The sequence below is a fragment of the Pseudophryne corroboree genome, chromosome 4 (genome assembly GCF_028390025.1).
Source record: "Pseudophryne corroboree isolate aPseCor3 chromosome 4, aPseCor3.hap2, whole genome shotgun sequence".
Taxonomy (NCBI): domain Eukaryota; kingdom Metazoa; phylum Chordata; class Amphibia; order Anura; family Myobatrachidae; genus Pseudophryne; species Pseudophryne corroboree.
Genome location: NC_086447.1, coordinates 940,035,555 through 940,059,620, shown reverse-complemented (window position 1 = coordinate 940,059,620; position 24,066 = coordinate 940,035,555). Strand labels below are relative to the sequence as shown.

The window sequence follows — 24,066 nt, the reverse complement described above, 5'->3', positions numbered from 1 at the left end:
CGGCCGGCCGAGGACAGATTCCCATGTGGGGTACACTCTGTAACACTGGATCTAACGGCCGGCCGGCAGAGGACAGATTCCCATGTGGGGTACACTCTGTAACACTGGATCTAACGGCCGGCCGGCAGAGGACAGATTCCCATGTGGGGTACACTCTGTAACACTGGATCTAACGGCCGGCTGGCAGAGGACAGATTCCTATGTGGGGTATACTCTGTAACACTGGATCTAACGGCCGGCCGGCAGAGGACAGATTCCTATGTGGGGTACACTCTGTAACACTGGATCTAACGGCCGGCTGAGGGTAGATTCCTATGTGGGGTACACTCTGTAACACTGGATCTAACGGCCGGCCGGCAGAGGACAGATTCCTATGTGGGGTACACTCTGTAACACTGGATCTAACGGCCGGCTGAGGGTAGATTCCCATGTGGGGTACACTCTGTAACACTGGATCTAACGGCCAGCCGACAGAGGACAGATTCCTATGTGGGGTACACTCTGTAACACTGGATCTAACAGTCGGCCGGTAGAGGACAGATTCCTATGTGGGGTACACTCTGTAATACTGGATCTAATGGCCGGCCGGCCGGCAGAAGACAGATTCCTATGTGGGGTACACTGTGTAACACTGGATCTAACGGCCGGCCGGCAGAGGACAGATTCCTATGTGGGGTACACTCTGTAATACTGGATCTAATGGCCGGCCGGCCGAGGACAGATTCCTATGTGGGGTACACTCTGTAACACTGGATCTAACGGCCGGCCGGCAGAGGACAGATTCCTATGTGGGGTACACTCTGTAACACTGGATCTAACGGCCGGCTGAGGGTAGATTCCTATGTGGGGTACACTCTAACACTGGATCTAACGGCTGGGCAGCAGAGGACAGATTCCTATGTGGGGTACACTCTGTAATACTGGATCTAAAGGCCGGCCGGCAGAGGACAGATTCCTATGTGGGGTACACTCTGTAACACTGGATCTAATGGCCGGCAGAGGACAGATTCCTATGTGGGGTACACTCTGTAACACTGGATCTAACGGCCGGCCGGCAGAGGACAGATTCCTATGTGGGGTACACTCTGTAACACTGGATCTAACGGCCGGCCGGCCGAAGACAGATTCCTATGTGGGGTACACTCTGTAACACTGGATCTAACGGCCGGCAGAGGACAGATTCCCATGTGGGGTACACTCTGTAACACTGGATCTAACGGCCGGCTGAGGGTAGATTCCCATGTGGGGTACACTCTGTAACACTGGATCTAACGGCCAGCCGACAGAGGACAGATTCCTATGTGGGGTACACTCTGTAACACTGGATCTAACGGCCGGCTGAGGGTAGATTCCCATGTGGGGTACACTCTGTAACACTGGATCTAACGGCCGGCCGGCAGAGGACAGATTCCTATGTGGAGTACACTCTGTAACACTGGATCTAACAGCCGGCCGGCAGAGGACAGATTCCTATGTGGGGTACACTCTGTAACACTGGATCTAACGGCCGGCCGGCAGAAGACAGATTCCTATGTGGGGTACACTGTGTAACACTGGATCTAACGGCCGGCCGGCAGAGGACAGATTCCTATGTGGGGTACACACTGTAACACTGGATCTAACGGCTGGGCAGCAGAGGACAGATTCCTATGTGGAGTACACTCTGTAACACTGGATCTAACGGCCGGCGGAGGACAGATTCCTATGTGGGGTACACTCTGTAACACTGGATCTAACGGCTGGGCAGCAGAGGACAGATTCCTATGTGGGGTACACTCTGTAATACTGGATCTAATGGCCGGCCGGCAGAGGACAGATTCCTATGTGGGGTACACTCTGTAACACTGGATCTAACGGCCGGCCGGCAGAGGACAGATTCCTATGTGGGGTACACTCTGTAACACTGGATCTAACGGCCGGCTGAGGGTAGATTCCCATGTGGGGTACACTCTGTAACACTGGATCTAACGGCCAGCCGACAGAGGACAGATTCCTATGTGGGGTACACTCTGTAACACTGGATCTAACGGCCGGCCGGCCGGCAGAGGACAGATTCCTATGTGGGGTACACTCTGTAACACTGGATCTAACGGCCGGCAGAAGACAGATTCCTATGTGGGGTACACTCTGTAACACTGGATCTAACGGCCGGCCGGCAGAGGACAGATTCCCATGTGGGGTACACTCTGTAACACTGGATCTAACGGCCGGCCGGCAGAAGACAGATTCCTATGTGGGGTACACTCTGTAACACTGGATCTAACGGCCGGCCGGCAGAGGACAGATTCCCATGTGGGGTACACTCTGTAACACTGGATCTAACGGCCGGCCGGCAGAGGACAGATTCCCATGTGGGGTACACTCTGTAACACTGGATCTAACGGCTGGGCAGCAGAGGACAGATTCCTATGTGGGGTACACTCTGTAATACTGGATCTAATGGCCGGCCGGCAGAGGACAGATTCCTATGTGGGGTACACTCTGTAACACTGGATCTAACGGCCGGCCGGCAGAGGACAGATTCCTATGTGGGGTACACTCTGTAACACTGGATCTAACGGCCGGCTGAGGGTAGATTCCCATGTGAGGTACACTCTGTAACACTGGATCTAACGGCCGGCTGAGGGTAGATTCCCATGTGGGGTACACTCTGTAACACTGGATCTAACGGCCAGCCGACAGAGGACAGATTCCTATGTGGGGTACACTCTGTAACACTGGATCTAACGGCCGGCCGGCAGAGGACAGATTCCTATGTGGGGTACACTCTGTAACACTGGATCTAACGGCCGGCTGAGGGTAGATTCCCATGTGGGGTACACTCTGTAACACTGGATCTAACGGCCGGCTGAGGGTAGATTCCCATGTGGGGTACACTCTGTAACACTGGATCTAACGGCCAGCCGACAGAGGACAGATTCCTATGTGGGGTACACTCTGTAACACTGGATCTAACGGCCGGCCGGCAGAGGACAGATTCCTATGTGGGGTACACTCTGTAACACTGGATCTAACGGCCGGCAGAAGACAGATTCCTATGTGGGGTACACTCTGTAACACTGGATCTAACGGCCGGCCGGCAGAGGACAGATTCCCATGTGGGGTACACACTGTAACACTGGATCTAACGGCTGGGCAGCAGAGGACAGATTCCTATGTGGGGTACACTCTGTAACACTGGATCTAACGGCCGGCCGGCAGAGGACAGATTCCTATGTGGGGTATACTCTGTAACACTGGATCTAACGGCCGGCCAGCAGAGGACAGATTCCTATGTGGGGTACACTCTGTAACACTGGATCTAACGGCCGGCCGGCTGACCGACCCATGAAGCGACTGAGGCATGTACAGAACCACGCACACTTACATGTAAATATGCACGCCCAGCTCTGATGTCATTCTCAGTGGTTCACTATGGGGGGGCTAATTCATTTAAGGCGGGATGATGGAACTATACATGTTGGGGTGGTTCTGATTAAGGGGGTAATTCAGACCTGATCGCTGGGCAGCGATTTTTGCAGCCCTGCGATCAGATAGTCGCCGCCTACAGGGGGAGTGTATTTTCGCAGTGCCATTGGCCCTCATTTCGAGTTGAACGCACGCTGCCGATTTTCGCAGCGAAGCGATCAGGTTTCTACTGCGCATGCGTATGCACCGCAATACGCACGCACGTCATACGGGTACAAACAGCATTGTTGCTGTGCAATGCTTCTAGCGACGATTCGATTCGCACAGCCGATCGCAAGGAGATTGACAGGAAGAAGGCGTGTGTGGGAGGCAACTGACCGTTTTCTGGGAGTTTGGGAAAAACGCAGGCGTGTCCAAGCGTTTGCAGGGCGGGTGTCTGACGTCAGTTCCGGGACCGGACAGGCTGAAATGATCGCAGCGACTGAGTAAGTTCAGAGCTACTCAGAAACTGCAAAAAACTTCAGCTGCACATGCGATCGCACACTTGCAAAGCGAAAATACACTCCCCGGTGGGCGGCGACTATGCGTTTGCACGGCTGCAAAAAGTAGCTAGCGAGAGATCAACTCGGAATGAGGGCCAATGGCACCGCGAAAATGGCCCTCATTCCGAGTTGATCGCTCGCTAGCTGCTTTTAGCAGCAGTGCAAACGCTAGGGAGTGTATCTTAGCTTAGTGAAGAAAATATTATCTGCGCAAGCTCCTTAAAATTAAAAAATTTTAGAATTTAAATGTGCAGCCGTAGAACAAACCGGTACCCTTACTGGTTATGGATTAGAATGTAAGATCCTGGCGCAGCATTAAATTTGAAAGATAGAAAAAAGAAAGAATGTAGGAGAATGTCAGACTGAATAAATTAAAACACGTTTAATCATCACAAATAATTAAAATCTATATAGGCACGATTGATACATATGGGGATTTGACCGGTGCACACAATTCGTATCTATAAACTTTTTCCCGGTGCCACTACCCTCTATTTAAATGGATAAAAACTCGTCCACAAAGTCAGAGCCTAATCGGCTTTAAATGTCCTGAGACCTTATATCCTTTGCCACAAGGGCTTCCAGTAAGTTTAACCGGGCTGGTCTTTAAAAAAGATATGCTTATAAAATCATAATGTAATCTCGTTTTGTGCTTGTATAAATAAATGGTCCAAAGCAGCAAGACATTATACACCCAATTTGAAATGATGTACGCTGACACAGGTAGGTTAACCCTGCTGATTCCTGGTAGCAGTTAGTATTTGATGCTGGTGTACCTTTCACCCTCCGCTCCGTTCGCCGGATCTCCGTCTCCGTCCGGACCCCCTCCTTAGTTGTTAACCGGCCGCCGCCTCCCAGAGCCACAGTGCTTCTCCGTTTCTGCACTGCTCGTAGGCTTTGGAACGCACCACTGTAGCTTCCGGTTTCGCAGTCCGCGGCTTCCGGGGGTGTGAGCGAGGTGTGTGCAGTCAGCGTTTACTCGGGTGATCCCTGACGAAGCCCCTGAGGGGGCGAAACGCGTTGGAATCACTCACACCCCCGGAAGCCGCGGACCGCGGAAACCGGAAGCTACAGTGGTGCGTTCCAAAGCCTACGAGCAGTGCAGAACGGAGAAGTCAATCACTCACCGATCAGCAGAGCGACTGAAAAGCGTCGCTCACCCCAGTGTAAAATTGCTTAGTTTTGTGTGAATTTACTTGGCGCGTGCGCCCTGCGGCCCATACGCATGCGCAGAACAGCCGTTTTTTAGCCCGATTGCTATGCTGCGAAAAACGGCAGCGAGCGATCAACTCGGAATGACAACCCAATGTGCGAACGCTTGTGTAGCAGAGCTGCACAAACTGAATTTGTGCAGTCTCTGAGTAGCCCAGAACTTACTCAGCCGCTGCGATCACTTCAGCCTGTCCGGGACTGCAATTGACGTCAGACACCCGCCCTGAAAACGCTTGGACATGACTGCTTTTTTCCAGACACTCTCTGAAAATGGTCAGTTGCCACCCACATACGCCCTCTTCCTGTCAATCTCCTTGCGAACGCCCGTGCGAATGGATCCTTCGCACAAACCCGTCGCTGACCGGTGATCCCCGTTGCAGCCGCGTGACATGCTGGTGCAGTGCGGTGCATACGCAGTTCGGATCTGATCGCCCGTTGTGCGGAAACGCACAGCAGCAATCAGATCTGAATTACCCCCAAAGTGTGGGGCTGAGTTTTGAGAGAAGGATCCCTAGTAAATGTGAGTACTAATTATTTAATGCTATGGGAAAATGGGTGTATTTTTTATAGGTGAATACAGTTTCATTTAAGGCTGTGGGGAAAAGGTCTATTTGTTATATGTGGGGGCAGGCTGCTAGCAGGGAGGCTTAATTATTAAACCATCACACACAATTATAAAACCAAAACTTACCAAGATGCTTTTATACTGTAAATTAACTGAATTGTACATTTAAAAACAAAATATATTTTTTATCTTTTTTCTAAGGCGCTTCTATGTGTGAAAAGTTCCGTCAGGCAGGGATAGGGATCTGATCTGAGACGATCAGTCAGTATGGCAGCTCCCATGGTGAAAGACGTGACGTGATGACAGTAGTTATAGTAAGAGACTCGCTGCGAGCAGAAACGCCTGGCGTGTCACTGAATCTGCCCCATGCATGCACAGAGCAGAAGGGGGGTCCGTCACTCAGGCCTGTGACTTGCTGAATGGGAAGAGTCAGGAAATCAGACTTGTCCTGGATGGTGATGAGAGAGCTGAGACGTGTGGAACAGGTGAGCAGACACTGCTGGCGGGGGAGCAGCCTCAGTGACAATGTGTCTGAGAATAGCAGTGACAGCAGGCGGCCATACTACAGGAGACGTTCCTATACTTACAGCAGGTGGTAGCTGTGTCTATGTACAGCCAGAGCACACTAAGATCATATTCCAATTATACACTTACCATGCCATACCATGCTAAGGAGATGTACTAAGCCTTGTAGAGAGATAAAGTACCAACCAAACAGCTCCTAACTGTCAAGTTTCAAGCACAGCCCGTAACATGGCAGCTAGGGGCTGATTGGCGGGTACTTTATCTCCAAGGCTTAGGGTCTAATTCAGAAATGATCACTTCTCTGAGAATTTGCAGAGGTTTGCGATCAGATAGTCGCTGGCCAGACGGAGTGAATAAGGGGCACCAGGAGGTATGGCCTCCGGTGGCCCTGCTGGAGAGTACCCGCTCCTGTGCTCAGAAGCCGTGGGTGGGGTCAGCACTAGTTGTAATAAATCATACTTGCCTACTTTGCTGCCCCTCCTCCGGGAGGAGACAGTGTTGTAGGTGCATGGGGGCGTGGCCGGCAGCTAGATGGGATGTCTGGTGGCATGGCAAGGAGGCAACGCGGGCAGTCCGGTGGCGTGGCAAAAAATAGGCACTGTATAGCAGGGTGCGGAGCTACGATGACGTAATTCAGCGCGAATCGCGTCATCGGATCCCCTCGGACCACCCACTTGTTCTCTGCTGTGGGCGGCCGACAAGGGGTGTGGCGGGGCTGGCAGGGAAAGCGGGAGACTTGCCCACGTTTCTGTAGGGCCGGGAGGACCACCCGATTTTCTGGAGCCTCCCAACCATTTCGGAAGGGTAGGCAAGTATGAATAAATCACAGCATTAGAGAATCAGAGGACTACTGCAGAGTTACCCAAATTCCGCTCTTACAGTCCAGGTTTTTAGGATATTCCTGTTTGATCACAGGTGACTCAATTAGTACCTCAGTCAATTTGATTTAACCATCATTCAAAACGAGATGCGGCATGCCGGTATTCTGTGTTATCGCAGCTGTATCTGCATACGGAGAGCTAACACGGTAACACTGTAACGTAGCACATCGTATGCAGATACAGCCGCGCACGCACAGAGAATATAGGCATGCCTCATGTCATTTTTATCAGCATAAGCTGCTTGAGCATCCTACTCACATATGCGAAGCGAATAAGATGCATTTGTGGCACAAAAAAGACACCCAACACTAACGGAGTCGCATGGGACCTGTCAGCTCACTCACACCAGGCATCTCCCGCTGCGTGACGTATTGAGGAAAGATGTATGAGCACACTTCTGTATGTAGGTATTGATCATTGGTGTCCATTCCAATCTATAACCTGACCGGTAGACCACACGGATAGTCTCACATTAGCTGGATGATCGGCAGGAGATCTCCAACAACTGGGGCCACAGGAATCCAGAAAGCTGAACCTTCCATTGAGTTGAGGATAGGACAATGTGAAAAAAACACTTTCAATGGAAAAATGTCAGCGAATGACCAGAAGACACAGCCCACAAAGAGCAGCCGGGGATTGGACGGAAGCGTCACACGTGACTATTATTATCCTTTATTTATATGGCATCATAAGGGTTCTGCAGCGCCTAACAAAGTACATAAGCAAATGAGCAAAACAAGAACAGTGACTTACAGCACAAGATAGTGTAGGACAAGTACATGGTATATAGACATTCTGCATCAGGGGACAGGACACTGACGTAAGCATCAGGGCGGCAGTAACCAAGGGCGAGATGCCGATGTAGGGAGTATGGAATAGGAGATAGTCTGAGTAAGAGAAGGAAAGGGGAAGACTACCTCACATCCAGGCCCGGGGCCACCACTACAGCTAGCTACCGGATAACCCACCGCTACCGGCCACAATAAATACTGCAGTGAGGCGGGGGTTCCATACCGTTTATAGCGATTACAGGGGGGTACACACAGAGCGATGGTCACTTCATTTCTAAGCAATCTGACTAGATTGCTTAGAAATGAAGAACACATCGCCCCGTGTGTAGGGGTGTCGGCGACAGCGATGCGTGGTCCCATGCGTCGCTATCGCCGATGCTAGATTGGCCTGGATGCAGGCACAATCTAGCACATCGCTCGTTTCACCGCTGGGTGAAACGAGCGTCCCCCCGTCCGTCCCCCCTCGCTCAGCACACATCGCGCTGTTCTAGATCACTCAGCACACATCTCCCTCCACTTCTCCCCGTCAGTACGGCCCTTTACCAGAGAGAAGAAATATACTACAGATAATAAATAACAACGGTCCTGAGATGAGTGACCGGAGCAAAGCTTATGATGCAGAGAAGGAATGTACGGGAACAGCGGTGCATTGTGGACACGGATGGGAGGGAGCTTTATTCTACTTATTGGGTATCTCCACTATTTCAGCTTCCTTTGCTCTACTAAACTTTCCACAATACAGCCACAAAACAATTATCCAATGGTTATTTCAAAAGCCACAGTCCCACATAAAGTAATGAAAACGAGGTGTGCTTTTATAACATACATTACGGTGTCAGGCTACAGTAGAAGAAGCACCTTGGTATTTACCATTTATGTTTGGTATTGATGTTTATTAAATCTACAGGGCGCTATGGACTACCATGGGAACCACAGTCACATTGCCCTTAATGCAGCAACAGAAAGGTTCTAGAACACTCTGCTCTCAGCAATTGCTGCTTTTTCTTTTGTGCTGAGACATGTACAACTCACATACGTGGCGCTTCCACGTTAATCCCACCATATGTACGCTGACAGAAAACATGCCATATGCACACAGAAGGAGTGTAAGTGGTAAGAGTTATGACCTCACTTTCCTCTGCAACTTTTTACAAAGTGAGATGGGTTACATGAAGTGTGTGCTGAATTCGGACACAGAGGCGGGGCTAGTGAGATCACAGCAGCTTAACTGACTGAAACGTCAGCTGTTTGACTTATATCAGATACCATTAAAACCACAAGACAAAACATTTAGGTAATGCTTATACTTAGTAACTCAACTTTTATTTGTAACAGTGTTGCAGAGTATGTCAGCACTAAATACGGCATTTTACCAACAAATTTCAAGTTTGTAGTCTAGTTTTCAGTGTGAGATATACAATGGGGTTTTAATTGTTATTTGTACATCCTCATGCGTGTCCAAAAATGTCCCATTACTGTTGATGAAATAAATGGGTTTGTTTGCGCACACATTAATAAATCTCCAGGACATGGGTCCCCTGCCACTTTTGGTCTGCAAATGTCACTAAGTTTCTGGATTTATCTGTAGGGCTGCGGGCTGTCTAAAGTGTGAGAAGAAAATCGCAAGAACATAACTACATAATAAAAATGATCCATTGTAAAAAGGAGCAAAATAAACAAAACACAAAACCCCAAAACGACGGCTGTGAAAGGCCTCATAAGCCAAAACCTAGTCCCACTGAAAAACATCACACAGCAGCACAGTATTAAACCCATGTGAAGAGCGTTAATGGGAGACTTGTGCGTTTGGAACACTGATACTTAATATGCCTGCGATGGAACATTCTCACATAGTAATGCTTTTCATCTATCATGGCACAGTGTGCCCCAGATCCTTCATGCACTGAAAGATTTGGAAATGAAATATTCCCCTGTTTATTGTGCATGTGAATCTGCGCGGGACGGCTGGCGTGGAGCAAACAGCCGCTCTCCTCTTTGTTGCACAGGCCTGACAGCAGGACCATCGGGTAAATGGATCTATTGAAATCTGTACATTAATGGTAATAAAGGAAAAAATGCAGTTGTTGTATATTACAGGCAGACGCTATGCACAATTTAGCTCTAGCAGAGAATAAAAACAACATGGCCCCATTCTAGCTGTCAGCACGTTACTGTCAGTGGATGCTGTGTGGGTGGTAAGAGCATTGAAGTAAATTGATGTATTTGGTTTGAAGCTCTGGCACTAAGTGGAGGTGGTGCAGCGAGGCCCAGGTGTATCTCACGTCTAGGCCAGGTGTATCTCACGTCTACGTGGAGGTCAGACAAAGAGCTTCCTTCTAAAGGAGAAGGACAATAACAGACTGTGCGACAGTACGCTATCCAGGCTTTATGTATATAGACAACGCTGTATGCAGGCGCAAACCCAGGATTCCAAACAAAGTGCAGTTTCTGTAATACAGTACTACAGACATATGCATACCTCCCAACTGTCCTCTTCCAGCGGGATAGTCCTGTATTCAGCCACTGTCCCAATGTCCCACCCACGGGTCGCAGAGGTCCACCGGGGTGGGGGATGTTAGGGAAGCTTTTGATCAACTGCTGCCCTGCAAAGTCGTGAGTGGTCCCTGAATAGATGGCGTGTGTACGTGAGGTGAACCGGAGGATGCTGAGCTGCTCGGGGAGCGCTGGGTACACCCCTCAAAATGCAGAAAACATGTATGTGCAGGAGGCCACGCCCATCTACAAGACACACTTCTCCAATCCAAGGACACGCCCCCTTTCTGGGCCGTGCGTGCCATAGGAAAATGAGGGTTCCGATCTGAGGGAACTGAAAGTTGGGAGGTATGCATATGCAGGGCCAATGATCACAAAAAGCCACTTACCAGATTCTCTCTTTGGTGTGATGATTGAGCCCTCAGATACACACACACACACACACACACACACACACACACACACACACACACACACACACACACACACAGCAGGCTTGGTAGGAAACTCTGCTGCCACTGGATATGTGCAGCAGCTCCATTCCGCCCTCTATGCTGCATGTAGTGTAGCTGGCCTGGCTGTTGGGGAGGGGGGTTTCCAGGCAACTGTAAAAACCCCCAATTCCAACAGTGGTAGCTGCTCAATCATTCCTGGAGATAATTAAATATCAGGTGCTAGAAAAGGGGAGGGGTCACAAACAAACAGCAGACAGAGAGGGGGGGGTGCTTTTCCCCCCATGCTTTACCCCCCTGGTATGCCCCCCAGCACACTAAAAATGACCTGTAACCATACCTGAACCTATCTGGTAATATAATTTCAATGGTCACATGCGTGTGCAAAGACATGTTTAGCTGCTGAGCCGCGCCAAGGCTTCTCCAATATCAGCAGTCCTAACACTACATAATAGCAGTGCCCACATAGGGCCATGTCATTTGTCTACAGTAAGGCCTCATGATAAAGGCTCATACTAAAACACATCCAGACAGGGAGCTAACTTACCTGGGAGCCACCCCCATGATCTCCCATTAGCACTACAAGGAACAGCATGCCTTCCATGCAGACAAACAGTGGCAGCTGCTCAATCATTCCTAGAGATAATTATATATCAGGTGCTAGAAAAAGGGAGGGGCACAAACAGCAGACAGAGGGGGGAGCAGCATTTGGAAGGCATGCTGTTCCTTGTAGTGCTAATGGGAGATCCTGGGGGTGGCTCCCAGGTAAGCTGGCTCTCTGTCTGGATGCATTTTAGTATGAGCCTTTATCATGAGGCCTTACTGTAGACAAATGACATGGCCCTATGTGGGCACCATTATGTAGTGTTAGGGCTGCTGATATCGGAGAGGCCTTAACACCGCTCAGCAGCTAAACATGTCTTTGCAAACGCATGTGGCCAATTTCTCTGAAATTCTATTACCAGATAGGTTCAGATATAGTTACAGGTAATTTTTAGAGTGCTGGTGGGATACCAGGGGGGAAGAAAGCCCCCCCCCCCCTCTCTCTGTCTGCTGTTTGTAACCCCCCAATTCCTCCTGCGTTTTTCCTATGGTATGGATGAAAGGATTTGTTGAACCTGAATGCACAGCTAGCACTTCAGCTATCACTATAAAGCATCATATGCGTGTGACAAGTCAGCATCCTGTCCTTTATAGCCCATGAGGAACCTGCACCCTGTGTATCTTTAACACTGAAGGTTTCTCCTCAGCTCATGTCCTTTTATTAGTATTTCATACTTTACATGGATTTACTGCTGCAGAACCAGGTAGCGTTCTACAATTCAGGAGGAGTATTCACAGCGGCTTGCCAGGGATTCCCTGACACCTCAGCATACAGTGACAGTGGTATGCCGAGGTGACATTGGTATGCTGAGGTGACAGTGGTATGCTGAGGTGACAGTGAGATGCCGAGGTGACAGTGAGATGCCGAGGTGACAGTGGTATGCTGAGGTGACAGTGAGATGCTGAGGTGACAGTGGGATGCTGAGGTGACAGTGGGATGCTGAGGTGACAGTGGGATGCTGAGGTGACAGTGGGATGCTGAGGTGACAGTGGGATGCTGAGGTGACAGTGAGATGCCGAGGTGACAGTGGGATGCTGAGGTGACAGTGAGATGCCGAGGTGACAGTGGTATGCTGAGGTGACAGTGAGATGCTGAGGTGACAGTGAGATGCTGAGGTGACAGTGAGATGCCGAGGTGACAGTGAGATGCTGAGGTGACAGTGAGATGCCGAGGTGACAGTGGGATGGTGAGGTGACAGTGGGATGGTGAGGTGACAGTGAGATGCCGAGATGACATTGAGATTCTGAGGTGACGCTGAGGTGACAGTGGCATAGTGAGGTAACAGTGGGTTGCTGAGGTGACCGTGAGGTGACAGTGACATGGCGAGGTGACAGTGGGATACTGAGGTTAAAGTGAGGTGACAGTGGGATGCTGAGGTTACAGTGAAATGACAGTGGGATGGTGAGGTGGCAGTGGGATGCTGAGGGGACAGTGAGATGCTGAGGTGGCACTGGGATGCTGAGGTGACAGTGAGATGCTGAGGGGACAGTGGGATGGTGAGGTGGCACTGGGATGCTGAGGTGACAGTGAGATGCTGAGGGGACAGTGGGATGGTGAGGTGGCACTGGGATGCTGAGGTGACAGTGAGATGCTGAGGGGACAGTGGGATGGTGAGGTGACAGTGAGATGCTGAGGTGACAGTGAGATGCTGAGGGGACAGTGGGATGGTGAGGTGGCACTGGGATGCTGAGGTGACAGTGCGATGCAGAGGTGACAGTGGGATGGTGAGGTGACAGTGAGATGCTGAGGTGACAGTGAGATGCTGAGGGGACAGTGGGATGGTGAGATGACAGTGAGATGCTGAGGGGACAGTGGGATGGTGAGGTGGCACTGGGATGCTGAGGTGACAGTGAGATGCAGAGGTGACAGTGAGATGCTGAGGGGACAGTGGAATGGTGAGGTGACAGTGAGATGCTGAGGTGACAGTGAGATGCCGAGGTGACAGTGAGATGCTGAGGGGACAGTGGGATGGTGAGGTGACAGTGAGATGCTGAGGGGACAGTGGGATGGTGAGGTGACAGTGAGATGCTGAGGGGACAGTGAGATGGTGAGGTGACAGTGAGATGCTGAGGTGACAGTGAGATGCTGAGGGGACAGTGGGATGGTGAGGTGACAGTGAGATGCTGAGGGGACAGTGGGATGGTGAGGTGGCACTGGGATGCTGAGGTGACAGTGAGATGCTGAGGGGACAGTGGGATGGTGAGGTGACAGTGAGATGCTGAGGTGACAGTGAGATGCTGAGGGGACAGTGGGATGGTGAGGTGACAGTGAGATGCTGAGGGGACAGTGGGATGGTGAGGTGGCACTGGGATGCTGAGGTGACAGTGAGATGCAGAGGTGACAGTGGGATGGTGAGGTGGCACTGGGATGCTGAGGTGACAGTGAGATGCAGAGGTGTCAGTGGGATGGTGAGGTGGCACTGGGATGCTGAGGTGACAGTGAGATGCTGAGGTGACAGTGGGATGGTGAGGTGGCACTGGGATGCTGAGGTGACAGTGAGATGCTGAGGGGACAGTGGGATGGTGAGGTGGCAGTGGGATGCTGAGGTGACAGTGAGATGCTGAGGGGACAGTGGGATGCTGAGGTGACAGTGGGATGCTGAGGTGACAGTGAGATGCCGAGGTGACAGTGAGATGCCGAGGTGACAGTGGGATGGTGAGGTGACAGTGAGATGCCGAGATGACATTGAGATTCTGAGGTGACGCTGAGGTGACAGTGGCATAGTGAGGTAACAGTGGGTTGCTGAGGTGACCGTGAGGTGACAGTGACATGGCGAGGTGACAGTGGGATACTGAGGTTAAAGTGAGGTGACAGTGGGATGCTGAGGTTACAGTGAAATGACAGTGGGATGGTGAGGTGACAGTGGGATACTGAGGTTAAAGTGAGGTGACAGTGGGATGCTAAGGTTACAGTGAAATGACAGTGGGATGGTGAGGTGACAGTGGGATGCTGAGGTGACAGTGAGATGCTGAGGGGACAGTGGGATGGTGAGATGACAGTGAGATGCTGAGGGGACAGTGGGATGGTGAGGTGGCACTGGGATGCTGAGGTGACAGTGAGATGCAGAGGTGACAGTGAGATGCTGAGGGGACAGTGGAATGGTGAGGTGACAGTGAGATGCTGAGGTGACAGTGAGATGCCGAGGTGACAGTGAGATGCTGAGGGGACAGTGGGATGGTGAGGTGACAGTGAGATGCTGAGGGGACAGTGGGATGGTGAGGTGACAGTGAGATGCTGAGGGGACAGTGAGATGGTGAGGTGACAGTGAGATGCTGAGGTGACAGTGAGATGCTGAGGGGACAGTGGGATGGTGAGGTGACAGTGAGATGCTGAGGGGACAGTGGGATGGTGAGGTGGCACTGGGATGCTGAGGTGACAGTGAGATGCTGAGGGGACAGTGGGATGGTGAGGTGACAGTGAGATGCTGAGGTGACAGTGAGATGCTGAGGGGACAGTGGGATGGTGAGGTGACAGTGAGATGCTGAGGGGACAGTGGGATGGTGAGGTGGCACTGGGATGCTGAGGTGACAGTGAGATGCAGAGGTGACAGTGGGATGGTGAGGTGGCACTGGGATGCTGAGGTGACAGTGAGATGCAGAGGTGTCAGTGGGATGGTGAGGTGGCACTGGGATGCTGAGGTGACAGTGAGATGCTGAGGTGACAGTGGGATGGTGAGGTGGCACTGGGATGCTGAGGTGACAGTGAGATGCTGAGGGGACAGTGGGATGGTGAGGTGGCAGTGGGATGCTGAGGTGACAGTGAGATGCTGAGGGGACAGTGGGATGCTGAGGTGACAGTGGGATGCTGAGGTGACAGTGAGATGCCGAGGTGACAGTGGGATGGTGAGGTGACAGTGAGATGCCGAGATGACATTGAGATTCTGAGGTGACGCTGAGGTGACAGTGGCATAGTGAGGTAACAGTGGGTTGCTGAGGTGACCGTGAGGTGACAGTGACATGGCGAGGTGACAGTGGGATACTGAGGTTAAAGTGAGGTGACAGTGGGATGCTGAGGTTACAGTGAAATGACAGTGGGATGGTGAGGTGACAGTGGGATACTGAGGTTAAAGTGAGGTGACAGTGGGATGCTAAGGTTACAGTGAAATGACAGTGGGATGGTGAGGTGACAGTGGGATGCTGAGGTGACAGTGAGATGCTGAGGGGACAGTGGGATGGTGAGGTGACAGTGGGATGCTGAGGGGACAGTGGGATGCTGAGGGGACAGTGGGATGGTGAGGTGACAGTGGGATAGTGAGGTGGCAGTAGGATGTGATGAGGTGAGTGGGATGCTGAGGGGACAGTGGGATGGTGAGGTGACAGTGGGATGGTGAGGTGGCAGTGGGATGCTGAGGTGACAGTGAGATGCTGAGGGGACAGTGGGATGGTGAGGTGACAGTGGGATAGTGAGGTGGCAGTAGGATGTGATGAGGTGAGTGGGATGCTGAGGGGACAGTGGGATGGTGAGGTGACAGTGGGATGGTGAGGTGGCAGTGGGATGCTGAGGTGACAGTGAGATGCTGAGGGGACAGTGGGATGGTGAGGTGACAGTGGGATGCTGAGGTGACAGTGAGATGCTGAGGGGACAGTGGGATGGTGAGGTGACAGTGGGATGGTGAGGTGACAGTGAGATGCTGAGGGGACAGTGGGATGGTGAGGTGACAGTGGGATAGTGAGGTGGCAGTGGGATGTGATGAGGTGAGTGGGATGCTGAGGGGACAGTGGGATGGTGAGGTGACAGTGGGATGGTGAGGTGGCACTGGGATGCTGAGGTGACAGTGAGATGCTGAGGGGACAGTGGGATGGTGAGGTGACAGTGAGGTGACAGTGGGATGGTGAGGTGACAGTGGTATGGTGAGGTGACAGTGAGGTGGCAGTAGGATGTGATGAGGTGAGTGGGATGCTGAGGTGACACTGGGCCCAGGCAGAATTCTGGGCCTCCTCATATCCAGCCCCATAGACGCTGAACCTTTAATAGTACAAGTATTAGAAGTCATTGTGGAGACCGATGGCCGGCCGTCTCTGTCACATCTTATGGACATGTAACTTAGGGAGCGCAGTCACCATTATACAGTATGACTGTCAGTCCTAGTGAGGCAGAAGCATGTGTTACTGCAGGACAATGTGTCGCAGGCAGCACCTAGTCACGTCCCTGGCAGCGTAACTCAGGCCTGGGACTAAGCGCTTTATAGAAAGGTGGTGGGATCGTAAATCAGCAACACACACTTTTATTATAAGAACACAGCCCAGGAGTCGGCTACAGGGGCTTTTTCTGTAACAACGTCCCAAACCAGAGACCACCCTCTGAGAGCTGGGATTACCAGCGCACTACAAAACAACACTTATGAGGAATGAATGGTTCTGCTGTTTGCTTGTGTACAAGTGTGAGATCCAGCCATAAATCCCAATCAGCCAGACGTTTATACAGCGCTTTCCAGAAAATCTCACTTTCCTATATCTGCCGAAAAGAAATACCATGTTGGGCGGGAAAAGGGAAAGTGCGTTTTTCGTGCGACAGGTAGCTGGCACTACACCCCCAAACAGCACAACCATGATATGAGAGACTTCCCCAGCAATAACAATCACATGCAAAATATAAGCAAGACTGTGGATATGTGTGTATACTGTATATGTGTATATGTGTGTATACTGTATGTGTGTATATGTGTGTATCTGGTAACGGGGGATAGGGTTAGGCTGCCCCCTGGGTGGGTGGTGTTAGGTCTAGGCTGCGGGGAGGTGGAGAGGAGGGTTAGGGTTAGAGGGCCGGGGGAGAAGTAAACTTACCTTTCCCTGTTGGGATTCTAACTATTGAGATGCCATGTTGGTATTCTGCAAATCAAACCCAACCCCTTAGGGTTATTCTTACTTAAGCAACGATCAAATGGTCTTAAGTTGCCTTAGTACAACTTCCCCCCATTGGCCCAGATATCTCAAGACTTGGAGAGTGATAAATTGCACTGTTCTAAAATACCAACCAATCAGCTCTTAACTGTCATTTCTCAAACGCAGCCTGTAACATGGCAGTTAGGAGCTGATTGGCTGGTGCATTATCACCTGCTATTTATCACTCTCCAAGGCTTGATACATCTGGGCCACTGTTCCAGTCTTCAGCTGACCAGTGTTGGTCTGAGTCACTTAGATCCCCAAGCTTCTGTTTGGGCCTGATTCAGCGATGTACGTAAATGGCGTTGCAGCGGTTACTTAGCTAATGTCGCAGCCACAAGGATTTGTATTAAAACGCCCACTGGAAACGTCTCAGATCAGCTGCTAGTGCACGAAGTCGCAGACATCAGACGCTCCTTTTGAGTAACCGTAGGTTGCGCAGTATTGCTGCAAGAAGTAAGATGCTGTAGCCATCATAACTGCGTACACGTACAGTATCACAGTCGCTAGCAGTAACACACGCCCCAAACAGTCGTTACACATCAGCATTGAAGTTGTCACTCACCCGTTAACTCCCACAAATGTCTACCTACCTGTCACTCACTTTACGACTAAGGGGGATATCCAATTAGCCCCGTTTTTTTACCAGGACTAATTGTCCCGCCGGGGGCTATCTAATTAGCCCAGATAAGCCAGCGCATGCCGCGGCTTATCAGGTATTTAGTTTCACCTGCCTCCGGCAGGCGAAGCAGAATCCCCGAAAACAGCGGCCTGTTTCACCCGAAAACACACAGGTTTCACTTTTTTTTACATGCGATCTAACAGGATAGCCTGTAAAAAAAAAATTGGTGAAACATCGGAAAAAATCGGCCGTTTTTCGGACCGGATGTTTTAACGGGGATAATTGGATGTCCCCCTAAATTCTCTTCGCGACCGCCAACGCAAAACCATTATGGCACATGCGCAGAGCGACTTATATGCATGCGCACTGTCAAAAAATAGCTCCACAACATACTCTGAATCAGGCCTTTTGTATTGAACAACAACTGAACCTCTTGACCATGTCTGCATTAGGATTTGCATTACGGAACAGGCGTAGAAATGTTTAATACAGCAGTCTAATGGACTAATAAAGTGGTCACTGAGTGTCTGTGTGTAAATAGTGTTGACGCAGGCTGTTTTAGCGGGGCGCAGCACCGCATCCTGTCTGAGTTTAAAACGCTAAAATACACCCGCCCTTTATGGCGGCATCTTACTGAAACAGCCTGCCAGAGGCCGCCCCACACACGGGCCGCAGTGTACCGCAGGGGAAACGTTGCGGTGAAGCAATCATCATCGGGTGAATAGATGCCATCTGTTCATCCTGCAGGGATGTGCTGGGCACGCTCCCTACAGCCATGAAAAGGGGATGCAACTAAAGGACATGCCCCCTTTTTGAGTGGTCACACCCCCTTTTTAGACGTGCGCGATAGTGTCTTATTGGAAGCCAGACTTAGAGTCAGGGCCGGATCTAGGGGGGGGCGAAGGGGGCGACCGCCCCCCCCTAACACAGTCATAGCCATGCCTACTTTTGAGCAGAAGAGAGCTCTCCGGGGAGAGCCTGTGGCAGAACTATGTGCTGCAGCTTATACCACTGCAGCACAGAGAAGCCAGGAGAGCAAGGGTTACAGAGGATTTGCCCCTCACTTGCTGGTGTGTGGGTACTAGGGCTAATAAATACAATTACACCATAGCACAGTCACATGTACATAGAACAATCACAAATCTCTATCTCAGTCTCACTCAAAAAGTTCAGTCAGAATTGAGAGGAGGAGGAGTTAGGATTGCAGATGGGAGGAGTTGGGCCGGTAGAGGGAGGGGTCAAGATTAAACCGTAAACCGCCCCCCCTAATGAAAAGTCTAGATCCGTCCCTGCTTAGAGTGAACGTTATAAAAATATTTCTTTATTCCAATATTATTATTTCAGAACATATGGTGTTCCTGTCAGTGATGAAGAAGTGGTTATACTCGGCGGTGATTTACGGAGCAGTCAGGAGCTATTATTCTCACAGCCGTAATTTATAACAGCAAATCGCATCCTCTGCCAAACTGCCATCAGGATTTTGCAGGGAAGTGTTGATGCCTGTAGCAGGTAATTATTTTCCCAAAGAATCACTGAACAAGCTTCAAACAATCTCATTGTGTTCTTCTTTCTTTATACCATAATTGTACAATAAGAACTGGAAAATCAGTATACCTAGTGCTGCAATTATAACGTGTTACCCGCTCTCCAATCAGAGGCGGACGTCTATCCCGCAATACTCTGCACAAGTTATTTCATATAAAGGAAGCTGTTGCGATGAGATGTTTGCAGCGCTGAGCGTACCCTAATCTGTTAAATCTTCCTCCAACACTTGAAGAGTGTGCTACTGTTCTGGAACAGAAGAGGCATGTCAGGGCCCGCTCCCCGGGGATCCCTACTGAATATGTTTATTAACTACAAAGCAGAAGACTGTAAAGACTCTCAGAAGAAATAAATAAGTAACGGACAGTGTGAGAATCGGGTGAGGTACAGAAGCCACGCTCGCACACGGGGAAATTGGCAAGCGGGACGGTGCTGCTGCTGGTAGCATAATACATTCCTATGGCGTGGGGGGAGGGGGGGCTGAGAGGTTAGAGGAACCGTCCTGCAGTTGTGAAAACTCTACATTAATAGTACATGCTGAGAAAAGGCCTAAGTGCAACACACACCGGAACATCCCTAATCACCTTCTCCACTTTCCTGTGACATCATCACTAGTCATCTGATGATGTCATGGGTCATTGCTCAGCGACAGCAAGTTGCTGCTGCCAGTACTTTGCCACACTCTCATTAATACTCATAAAGGCCTATAGGATGACGGATTTTGCTCTTGCCTACTTGGTATGCCGCCCATGGGGAGGGCTGCGCCCCTCTGACACAATTTGCTGTCGTCCGCGTCGTCCAGAGACCATTGCGGTTCCCAGCGGACATATGCGCCACACCTTGACTACTATCTTATCAATATATTTTTGGTTTGGGGTTTGAGTATTCGCTAAAATGCATCCGATATCTACGGGCAAAATCACAACACGCACTAATTCCAGCCGCAGTACACTGTAAGCACCGATAGTAACACTTGCGTTAGGGCTGGGGCTGAATGACGCATGTGTAAAATGAATGCGCCCTTCTCTTGTCTTTTGTAAATCACTATACTCGGTAACAGTTGGTAATAAATGTGTATTAGACAGTGACAGTGTTGTGCTGGCGGCACCTCGCCTGATCATTCAGAGTTGCACCACACCTAGCCATCCACTCGTGATGTTAGCCACCATCCCTATCAGCACGTTTCTGCGACAGGCCTACAGGTGCTGGAGATCCGCCTGACATCACACTTTGTGTACGCTCACCTCTGCCTACATATGCACACTTATGCGCTAACACCCAGCTGCAGCCCAGTGACACCCAACCAGCCGGAAATGGAGACGCGGCTGGGATGCATACGCCTGTGACCGCAATTACTCAAGATTCTGCATGCAGAACTACGGCACAGCGTCTCTGAATCTGCGTCTCCCTGCTCAGGTCGGATCTATCCTGTGTCATACAAGTCACCCTAGTCACAGGTCTGAACGCGGGGACATGGCCAGCACGTTACACGCTTCAGGCCAGCAGTCACTCATTGTCTCCAAGCGGCGCAGGACATAACACGTTCATGTGCGCAGTTCTCAGGGTCATCGCTGGTGAATATCGTTGGGTATTTAAGATGAGGTCACTCGCTGAAAAGAGCAATCACCGCAGCGACCGCACGGCCATCAGTCAGCATTCCCCCTGCTCCGTACTCTGTCCTGCTTATTTCCTCTCACACATCAGCAGCGAGGCCTCAGCGCTTTCCCTATCCAAATAAACTTTGCTAAGCAGAATTGAAGCTGCGGAGTGGATGGCAGCTATTGATGTTTGTTTCATATGATGGAAATACTGAGCTATGAAGTATTCAGTATTCCTGAGTTTACACAAAAGTTACAATTATGCCGAGGTGCAAGTAATGAAGTCACTGATGGGTCACGTAACCCGGCAATATTACACAAAAACAGTCTTAAAGTAATATTATTTTTTGTTTTAATTGGTCTGCGTATAGAAGAGTCAGGGGAGAGAGATAAAGTCCTGTCAGGGTCCTCACTGCCGGGATTCCGTACCTAACCCTTTACAAGGCCCCAAAATAGCAAGTTGTCATTTCAATCCGCATATAACTAATAACAATAAATGTAACACTCTGTAACACTGCAGTGAAAATAGATAGGTCACAAGCTGTGTCGGTAACTGTGAATATTCTATTTGTAATGGTTTAAGAACTGGCTAGGAGAGATAATGTACCAAACAATCAGCTCCTTACTGTCATTTTTCAAACACTTTTACTACATTTCGGGCTAGATGCGTCATCACTCGGAGAGTGATAAAATGGAAAGAGAAAAAGTAGCAGCCAATCAGCTCCTGACTGCCATGTTACAGGCTGTGCTTGAAAAATGACAGTACAGAGCTGATTGGCTGGCACTTTTTCTCTCCATTTTATCACTCTCCAAGCGATGACGCATCTAGTCCGGAATGTAGTAAAAGACATTTGTGAATGTAGCGTTGGGATTCGGGGTAACAGATGCCAAACCGGCGTGTATCCTTCCCCTGTAATACGAGAGAATAACAGATAAGGAGAATGTGAATCCTATCACGGGGAGGGAAGTAAGGAGCAGGGGAACAGCGGAATGATGTGAGGGAAGAGCTGGAAGTGGAAAGAGTGACACTTTTACAGCTGTGTAACAATCAGCGCTCGGGTTCCACAGGAAGTGTGGAAACTACAGTGACTGAAATACATCCAACGCTTCAAAATTCAATTATCTCTCCCAGAACATTTTAATTTCATCACCGACAAACAGATGTTTTAATGTCGAGCTCTCAATTCAATTCAACTTCTGTCCGTTGCGTGGGGTTGTTTTTCAAAATGGAACAAAAATTAAAAAAATTACGAGGGACTTTCTCAATTGATGCATCTGGCGGCCGAGGAGGCACCGAATATCGCTGAGACTCCTGAATGAAACAACGGCCTAGTCAGGAGTCAGGACAGATGTGGTATTTCTCAGTGTGGTGCAGGCTTCACTACGGCCAGATAGAGCCAAATAAACACAGAGAGGGTCAAGGGTACAGAATAATGCTTTGTGCTGAGCAGGATAACGGCTCACTATGAACTGATTGCGCTAATGTTTCATAAACAGAAACACTGCGTTTGCGTTGTCTTGTTTTTATTTTGCAGCAGAGGGGGGGAGTGGGGGGGGGAGCAGTGACTGGGGTGAGAGGTGGGAATGGGGGGGGGAGTGGGGACCGAGGGGGGGGGAGGGGGAGGGAGGGAGCCAGGAGTTGGGAGGGGGGGGGGGCAAAAGCGAGGACTGGGTGAAAAAAGGGGATTGAGAGGGTTTACAGGGCCAATTAATAAAAATATACTTATCATACTCAGAAATACACAAGTCATAGTTTCAGGGCTTTAGTACAGCATATACACATCATTATGTAAAGGGACGGTTAATGTGAGTGACTGATAATGGAGGATATACGATTGCAGGGGAACGTAGCGTTTGACCGCAGTGATTATTTTTTCCCAAAGACTTATTCCCTCTTTCGCCTATTGGGGGTCATTCCGACCCGGTCGCACACAGCGGTTCTTCGCTGTGGTGCGAACGGGTCAGAAATGCGCATGTGCTGCGGACGCCGGGCAGCGACTCCACCTGCGGGAAAAGTGATCGCAGCGGCAATCGCAAGAAGACGGACAGATGGGAGGCATTCCGGGGCAGATACTCACCATTTTCCAGGCATGGTGAGGCAAGCGCAGGCGGATCCAGCCGTTTGGAGGGCGGATGTCTGATGTCAATTTCGGGACCTTCGTCGCTGGATCCGTCGCACAGAGTAAGTAACTAATACCCTGGTCTTGTTTTGCAGGAAACTGTTTTGCATAGCAGGGCTGCACAAGCGATCGCAGCCTTGCTATGCAGAAATACACTCCCCCATAGTCGGCGTCAAGTTGATCGGACGAGTAGCAAACAATTGCTACGTGCAACACACAAACAACGTGCTGCAGTGACGTTTTGCTTGTGTCAGTGGTGACCAGTGTCAGTGGACAGCGATCTTCCAGAATGGCTTGACGAATTGTTGTCACCTTTTCATCAGTTCGGGCGGTCGGAGCAAAGTTGATTCTCAATTGACATCTCACCTCGTTTCAAACGGAGAACCGTTGGGAAATTGGTGTTTTACTCATGGCAGCTTCCCTGTAAGCCGTTTGTAGCATAACAACCGTTCCCGCCGCATTTATTCCCAAAAGGAAACAAAACTTCACAGCAGCACGTTGTTCATGGGAAAAATCACAGCAGCCAATCGCAACTTTCCCCTGCAACGTCAGTGGGGATACTGGCTCAGAAGGGTTCCACAAACACTCACCTAGCGGCGGAAGCCCGCACTACAAGCGCCCCGCCCTATAGAACATGATTCCTGTTTCTTTTGGGTACCCCCTGGTATGTGCCTGGTTTACCCAAGGGGGTAACTAAGAAATGTATTTGGTCTGAGTATATAAACGCAGGACATCGCTGAGATATTACACACACTGATAACTCAACCAGGGAGCTGACTGGCAGTTGGGGTGACATAGGTGCTTGTGTATAGGGGTTATGTGCCTGTAT

At 50.3% G+C, this 24,066-nt stretch overlaps 1 protein-coding gene across 2 annotated transcripts in view; it reads right to left on the bottom strand.

Moving 5' to 3' along the window:
• The window catches only part of TGFB2 (transforming growth factor beta 2), a 254,239-nt gene that overhangs the window by 200,030 nt on the left and 30,143 nt on the right, over positions 1–24,066 (bottom strand). The gene's annotated exons all lie outside the window — the stretch shown is intronic.